This window comes from Euleptes europaea, chromosome 4 (genome assembly GCF_029931775.1).
Source record: "Euleptes europaea isolate rEulEur1 chromosome 4, rEulEur1.hap1, whole genome shotgun sequence".
Lineage (NCBI taxonomy): Eukaryota > Metazoa > Chordata > Lepidosauria > Squamata > Sphaerodactylidae > Euleptes > Euleptes europaea.
Genome location: NC_079315.1, coordinates 84,976,240 through 84,985,392, shown reverse-complemented (window position 1 = coordinate 84,985,392; position 9,153 = coordinate 84,976,240).

The window sequence follows — 9,153 nt, the reverse complement described above, 5'->3', positions numbered from 1 at the left end:
ACCTAACTGAAGGTTTGATTTACGGATGACAAGGGTATCAAGAAATGGGAGTTTACCCTCAATTTCCTTTTCCATGGTAAACTGAATGTTTGGATGGATATTATTAAGGTGGTTTAGAAAGTCCATTAAGCAGGACACAGGGTCTTATTCCAAGACACTGAAAGACTGGACAATTCTACCAACTATTTTGTCAGATTGCACAGAGAAGCCATTGAAATTCATAAACATCAGCACAACTTTAACAGAAAAGAGGAGAGTTTAAGAATGAATAAGGCTTGGCTTCCTGCCCTGAAAAACCTCCAGACAAAGACAGCATTCAACAATAGCCATACAGATTAGTTTTGGATTACACACATTAACAGATCACTTCAGGATACAATGGTTCCATATTAACATACCATACCCTCATTAGCACATTATCTTGATACTTACAGGACAATACTTTTGCAGGACAATACTCAGCTCAAACCCAACCCCTTTCTGACTATATATTACTCTTCCTACACCCTTGACACTGAGAGACACTGTCCTTCAGTGTTACTACTCTGAAGATGCCTGCCACAGTTGCTGGCGAAACGTCAGGAAAGAAAATTCCAAGACCACGGTTACACAGCCCGGATAACCTACAAGAACCAATGAACTCTGACCATGAAAGCCTTCGACTATATTATGCATATGCTTCATCAAAAATGTCAAACAGAAATGAAATTGCTTAGTTACAATGCTATACAGGAAAAGTATATAATGGAATTTAGTGAATATAAATAAGTTTTTAAGTGATTATAAATGAGGTAATATGATTCAATAATGGCTAGTTTTTCAATGCTAGTGCAAAGTACATATAGCATGAGACTGAATGATTGAATAAAAACAATAAAAACAGTATATTCAATGTTATAAAGTTAGAATAGCATAATTTAGGGAAGATTACCTGAGGGAAATAAAATTTTCTATGTTCACCCAGTTAAAGCTTGTTTTTGTATATTTTGTATATTATGTTTGCATTGTTTTATGTATGATGTTATGTATTGTATGTTTGTACTTGTGGCTGCTGCATAATCTAAATCCAATCTTCTTGGATGTCATTTATAACTATCATTTTATGCTGTAGGATATAAAGTTTTTGACTGTCATTCTAATTATGACAGTGCATTACTTAACTATTGTTGTCGACAATGACATTAATAGCATTTGCAACACCTGGAAGGAAAAAAAAATAGAAGTGTGTGGAAATGGGTAGGTGAAGATTTTTTGTGGCATAGAGGGAAATACCATCGCCTGATAAATAACATCCCAATAAGCCTCTATTAAGCAGGCAGGACGTTGAAATGAAAATACCATATTTTGGTATTATATCTCCACACAGTATCATATGCTATACTTATTTAGATTTTTGTAACCCTAGTCCTGGTGCATTGGTTATTAGATATCTCCTTATATTGATTGTATCGATTTATACTGTGTAATCTGCTTTGAATCACAGTGAGAAAATAGGTTTATAGAGCAAATAAAAATTAAAAAATAATGAGATAAAAAGTAAGCTGCTACTTATAATGTGTTTTTCTTGGCTTTATACTTACCATGGTCAGATAATAGTTCAGTGATTAGTGTTTGATTGATCAATCAGTAGTCCATCCCAGACTGCAGCTATTTTTATTATTGGTTTCCATTCTGTGCATATAAATTCTAGCACTATCTTCTGACATTTCAAATGGTAATTAACCAAGCCTTGTAGTCTGACTTTTGTGTAAATTAATAAAACAAATATTTGTAGTAACAATCATCTAGAGGTTCTACCATCTCCCTCGCAGCCTATTTTTCCCAATTAGAACTTATCAATCATAGGAAAGCTTTTGCTCTTGCTAGGTGCCAGATTTTACAATCGGCGGTGGTAGAAAGAAGATGTAAGAAGTGGCAGAAAGGCATGGCCCTTGTGGATCAGGGGATATTGAAACCTCAGAGCATGTTTTGATCCGCTGTTTGTTCTACCAAGAAGTCTGCACAAGGTTTCTTTCCCCTTTGATTAACATTTTCCCTGGACAACCTGATGTTTCTTTCCTCACCGCTAAACTTTGTGCTGCAGCTATCAAAATATGCCATACCCTGGTAGGATAAGAGTAACTGAAATATTTTGCTATTTAAAATATTAAGGGGGATATGGCAAGTTATGTGATGTTAACATAAATTTTATTAATACATGTAATAAAATACATAAATGTTATTAATACATGTAATATGTAATTTTTAAGTTTAGATAATTTGTTTTGCCCCATTCTTCAAAGGCTGAATGGTGACTAGGGCTGTTGAAAAAAAATAACTTTGGTAAAATTTGGATTTGGCAAAATTCGGCCCGTTTTTATTCAGGAAATGCCAAAGTCCGAACTCCCCCTATTTGGATCTGTGAAATTTGGCATGAAATTCAGCATTCCCAAATAAATTCGGCCGAATAAAGCCATTTAAAGCATATTCGTGGCTTACCACGACTCTGGGGGGGGGGCATTTTTGGAGGTAGAGGTCCCAAACTTTCAGGGTAGCTTGGAGGGACCCTACTTGCAAGAACCCCCAAGTTTGGTGAAGATTGGGTCAGGGGGTCCCGAGTTATGGGGTCTGGAAGGGGTCCCCCCATCCACCCATTGGAATGAATGGGAGCAGACAATCCTTAATGTGCATCTCAAGAGCGGCAAATCCAAGGCAAAACCTCTCATTGTTTCTCGTTGGCTATTTATGCACAGGAGGTTTTTCTTTGAATTTTCCACTTTCTATATGCACATTTTCCTTAGACAAATTCTCAAAACTCTGCAGTGGGGCTTATTGTTGAGATTTGAGAATTTGGATGGGAAAAATGTGCATCTAGAGAGCAGAAAATCCAAGGCAAATCCTCCCATTGTTGCAGACTGATAAAAGGCAGCGTTGTTTACAATTCGCTCCGCTTTACCTTGGGAGCAAAGCCCCACCGCGGTTCTTCCAAGTAAGCAGGCTGGAGGATCAGGACTGCCCGCCCTTTCCTCTACATCTCACTTCCTCCTGTCACCGCTTTCTCAGCCCCGGGGGCACCCAAAAACAATGACGACCAGGGTGGGGGGAGCTGAGGGAGGAGACAACATAGCTGAGCTGTCACTGTCAGGGGAAAGGAGAAATCCTGAGCAGGGACACCCGCAGGGGGCTGGGGAGGGGGGAATAAGTAGGATGCTACATTGTATGGCACTTGACACCACTGGTGCTTACACACATACACACCTGCTACACACTATTCCCTCCCCCCCATCATGCAAAAGAAGGCAAAAGCTCGGATTCTACGGACACGGTCCACAGAGACAAATAAACCTCCCCAGCAGAACAGCCCCCCCCCCGTGACAAGAAGACACAAATTCCAAACAAAGGAAAACAACGGGGCAGCCAGAGAGAGAGAGACTCACTGACCCACACTGACCTCCAGGCGAAGGTGGCAACCAGTGAAAAAAGCAAAAAAACACTAGCGCAGAGGCAATAACCCCCCCCCAGCAGAACATCCCCCCCTTTGGCTTCTCCCCCACACAGAGAATTCCCCCCCCCCATACACACACACAGGAAAAAAGTTATAGAGAAAAGCCCCAAAATGGGTCAAACTGTGGACGTCTTCTCTTCCAACAGAAGCAGGGGTCAGGAGGAGTAATCCAATCTGATTCCAGCAAGCAGCAGCAGGTCACCTCACTTCAGGATCTCTCAATATCAGCACAGGATCAGCATCAGAGCAGCAGCAATGGAAGGAATACAGACTCTCACACACAGACTCTCTGGCCATTTATGCACAGAAGGTTTTGCCTTGGATTTGCCGCTCTCTAGATGCACATTTTCCCCGTCCAGATTCTCAAAACTCTGCATGGGAGCTTATTGTTGAGTTTTGAGAATTCGGATGGGGAAAATGTGCATCTAGAGAGCGGCAAATCCAAGGCAAAATCTCCAGTGCATAAATGTCCTCTCTCTCCCCCCCCCCCGGGCCGCACAGCAACCCGGGACCACGCACACGCACCCCCCACATGGGGATCTCTCTCTCTCACACACACAGACACTCTCTCTTTCTCTCTCTCACACACACAGACATTCTCTCTTTATAAAATATAATAACTACAACAATGTATAATGCAGAGGACCCCAACGTGGTGCCCCTGGATCCCACTGACACCTTTTCTGGTACCAATTAAGTGTTTTTAGAAGTGGGTAGAGCCATTTAGGGTTCTTGCCCATGGTTCTTCTGATTGGCTGTGTAGATTAAAATAATTACATTAAAATAATTTTGTTCCAGTGGCTACTGCGATCAGTATTCATTGTATTTTCTCTCTCTTCTTTCCCAATGTATTTTTTTAAACAATTACTCCTCTTCTCCCCTGCATTTGCGCTTCCTCTGTGGGTGTGGCACCTGCAGCAGCCATTTTGTAACTGCGCCCATCACTTTGTGTCAGAATTTCAAAGGTGCCCACAGGCTCAAATAGTTTGGGTTCCCTGCTCTAATGATTTGCCTTTGAGATGGTGGTGGACAGTTTAGACTCTATTTCTTCATTTTTTTTTTAGCATAAAGACCTGCAGTGGTCTTACCTGGACTCAAAATGCTCCTCATCACAGAAGTTGCAAGCTAGAATGACTAACATTGTTTGGAATTTTGGCACCAAATGAATTGCTTAGATATCTTGAAAGACCAGATTTGTAATGTGAAAGATCTAAACACTTTGCCATTTTACAGGTAACAGGATGGCTCTGCCTTCCACCACTTAGTTCTTCCATGGGCATGCTTCATTCCTGTCTTAATCTGTCTTAATCACTACATTGTAGTATCTATCAAAGACTGCATCAATGCTTCTGAACTTTGTGCATTCACGGATAACAGAACAAATGAAAGCATCAGTAAAGGCTCTGAAGGTTGCTGCTCCATTGAGTTTAACGTTTGCAAATACTAGACTTTGCCTATCAATAATTAAGTTTTTGTTTATGCCAAGATCTATATCAAGTAGAGCTGAAGGACAATCAATATTTGAATCTAATAATTTTGTCCACAATCTGGCTCACCATTCTCTTTCTATTGCAATAATTACACATAGTAACATTTTTCACTATATCACTAAGTTCTGCTTGTCACTATCTACAGTATCACAGACTTTGCATTGTACTGTCAGCACCCCTTGCTTTTTCTTGAAGTAATATTGAAGTAGACTGCATACAATGGTCAAAATAAAAGCACCACTCTCCACTATGTTGAGAAAATTGGGGAGGGGGGGCTACCATTGGTTTGTAATCATCAGTCTTGTTCCTATAAGCCTCTGTAAGTGTTATTGCCCTCCTAAAATTCATATCATGCAGATTCAATTCCTGAGTGCCTGCTATTACTAAACAATGTTTTGTAAAATAGTTACAATCTTATCAGAAATGATGTTAAATCTTGGATATTCTTTACTGCCATCAGCATCCACTTGATTATCTATATCTGGAGATCTCTTGTCAGGTATACAATTTCTCAGCATACATATAATTGTATGTCATAAAAATGGCAACATTGGTTGGAAGAAATCAAGATAGAAGTCCTGTATTATTTATCTTTGTGTTTAAATAAATGCAAGTAGGATAATAACTATGCTCGTATATCCCTAGTGAAGTAGGAATTTGGGTTCTTTTCCTGTGATACCAAATAATTTATTGAATCCTGTCCTAAACCCCATGCTACAAATTAGAATAACTGTATCATGTGATAATATGCAACGTCATACTTCCTATATCGCAGTTAGATTCTAAGCATCTGAAGATGCATTGGGTACCTTGACCAATAACATCCAGAAAGGTTTTTTGCTGAAACTGCAGCGATACAGCACTAGGTGATTGTTTTGTGTTCCACAAGAAACATCTAACCTCAAGTAGTTGTGAACACTGGAAAATTACTTCTTAAGGCCTCTTAAAATTACCCCTTAAAATTACCTCTTAAGAGAAAACCTTTGTTCGAGGGGTAACATGTCTAAAGCTTGTCCAAATGGATTGTTACAACAGAAGACCCCTCCCACCAGATGACTGCCATGATAATATGGAGTGAGGAAAAAAATAGGTTGCTGGACTTTGGATCTTATTCTGTGTGACTGTTCCAATGACTTTGAGAGAATTAACCAAATTAACAACTCCAGCCACTCATTGACTGTGTTGGTGGGGGAGTTTGGTAGAGGACTCCCTTGGTGCTAAACACCATCAGCTGAATTGTGAACGATGCATGGTATTGTAGGAGACCTTTTGTTACAGCTTTATTTGTGGGCCAGAAAAATCAAAGCATGGTAGCAATGCTAGGCAAGTTTGGGCCAAGGGTGGGGTTTGCCAAATTGTGGCAGCCATCTTGGCTACCCATAAATGTCAACCTCCACTTAAAAGGGGCAAGAAGTCTTTTAAATAATTATTATAGCAATTAATGAAGTCTAGTTTAACATTTATGCTAGTGGTCTGAGTTCCAGGCTGTGAGGGCAATGGCCTTGCAACATCTGTTGTGACTTCTAGATCATTTGTATTTTTTATTGACTACCACCCAACTTCTGATTTCAGATGGTTATTGATGGCTTAAAAGAAATGTTGCTTGTCAAATGTTCAAATTACACTATTTCCTACTATTTCAGTGTTATGCCATTGCAATGTTATTTATATCCAAGTTTATAACCAGGCCTTTTATAACCAAATCGTGCGAACATGACTGAAATATGTCTTTATTTTAAAGGGAAATGTTTATGTGACGAAACAGAAAATGACATGAAAATAAATACAGGTTGATTTTGTACAAAATCAAAAGAGGATTCATTGGAGCCAAAGTGGTTTAAACATCCAATCACATGCCTAGCACAAACATGTCCACCACCCATGAGCCATTGCTTCATACTGAACAATTTGAACAAGTCTGTATTGAGATGTTCACTCAGGAAGCAAGGAGGCTACTTCAAGAATACGATCCATCAGTTAAATTGTTTACTTTTTGCATCAGGGTCACCAGAACTCTGTGCTGATTACTAGATTTAGAAAGAGTGACATGATCAAATGTGACTTTACTATGTCAGGAAAGCAGTGATTTCCTTTCATAATCAGTCATGAGGACAGCAACAACCCCAAGGGATACAAAAGTCTGGTCACCTGCCTGCAGGTCATATTGGTAACATAGCAATTTCAGGCTTCTTACTCAAGGATAACCGTGTTTGGCATGCCTGTTTCTCCCAAGAGACTTTTGTGCATGCAAGGTTAGTGGCAGAAAAGAGATTGACAGAGACATTGGACTATATTATTTTTAAGGGGCAACTTCTGTTGACACTTGTCTCCAGAACATGACACATTTTCATAGCAAAGATATAGCAGAAATATTTGCAACTATTTACACTAAAATCACCTGATGTCTAATGATTTTAATGTCTTACCCTAACATTTATTAAAATAGTCTTTGACTGAACATGGGTGTAACCTGCCAATTCAGATCCCCCCAACAAAAACACAAGAACAAACTATGGGCTAAACTAAGCTTTAAACTAAGGGCTGATCTGTATCTTTATTCTCTCAACTTCAAAGTGCAAGTTGCAATTAAGGCAACACTCTGACTGCCAGCATTTAGGCAAGACCCTGGCTCCAAACTTGGCCAGTACTGGCTCCAAACTTGGCCAGTACAGTAAATTACGCAGTAATATTTGTTCGATCATTAACAATACATTATTAATATTTTTAACCAAAGGACTCCAATTGTAGATACCCTTTCTTCTTGGTCTCTTGAAGCTCCTCTGCCTGATAACCACACCCGTCCCTTAGTTTCTCTCTGGTTGTTCCTTCCCACCCATCTCTTAAAGGAACCTTATCCTCACAACTACTTCCAGCCTTGTTTATCCCAGCAGGCATATTAACTGTTCCAGGAGGTGACAAGCCTCATCTCCCTTTCCCAGTGTACCACTCCAGCAATAAAGATTTGATTGATGCTACTCATTACAAATGGCATACCCTTCCCACCCTACCATGCAAGTAAATGACGGGTTTCAGGAACAGCCATTCCTTGTTAGTAGGGTTGCCAACCTCCAGGTACTAGCTAGAGATTTCCTGCTGTTACAACTGATCTCCAGCCAATAGAGATCAGTTCATCTGGAGAAAATGGTCGCTTTGGCAATTGGACTCTATGGCATTGAAGTCCCTCCCCTCCCCAAACGCTGCCCTCCTCAGGCTCCATCCCAAAAACCTCATGCCATTAGCGAAGAGGGACCTGGCAACCCAATCTAACGATGCCTCATGGTCGTCATCAACTCATCCCACACAATTCCTGCCACCCATTGTTGGGGCCTAGCTAATCACAAAAACTGGCCTATTTACAGAACCACATCTCATGACCAGCATCAAGCAGGTGAAAAGAAATCCCCTTTCAAAGCCAATTTAAAGGATATTTTTTTAAACCCTGCTTGACCCTTAACAGAAACTAGCTAACCCCATGTTGTTATAAATAGGAAGGTGGATTGTTCAGCAGCCTACAGCAAATGCCTGCATGGAGGGTGGAGCCTGCTTATAGACATCTATTTGAAACCCCCACCCATTGGTGAAACATCAGCCCAGCTAATGATGCCTTATCCTACAATATAGTAGCCATGTACATAGCATGTAGCATAAGAACCAAGATGAGAGTGACTATATGCCATATGAACGTTCACCTCTTGTTGCATCTTTTCAGATATGTTGAAGAAACTGGGCAAGTTGGTAGCTAGTGTGGACTATATTCCTTGGGGACCTCCACTGGCTGCTGATTAGTTTCCAGGTCCAATTCTAGCTGCTGGTGCTTATCTTTACAGCCCTTCATGACCTGAAGCTCACACATCTGAAGACCACCATTCCCTGCATGTTCTTGTGTGGCAGGTTTCTTCTTCCCAGCAAGGTCTAATGTCAGTATCCCCTTTCTCTAAGACGTCTTCTGCAATGGTTTGGGATCAGGCTTTTTTGTTGTCTGTGGAACAACCTCTCAGAAGAGGTCAGGCAGTGCTCCTACCCTCTAGACATTCCAACAAAGCTGTTAAAGATTTTCTCGAGAGCATTTGGGGCAGCCTGAGCCTGGGCAAAGGGAAATATCATCTCAGTAGGGCACAAGGTCTATGGCTACTCTTATGTTCTTAATCATAATATAGAGCAGGATTCTGCCACCTTTTT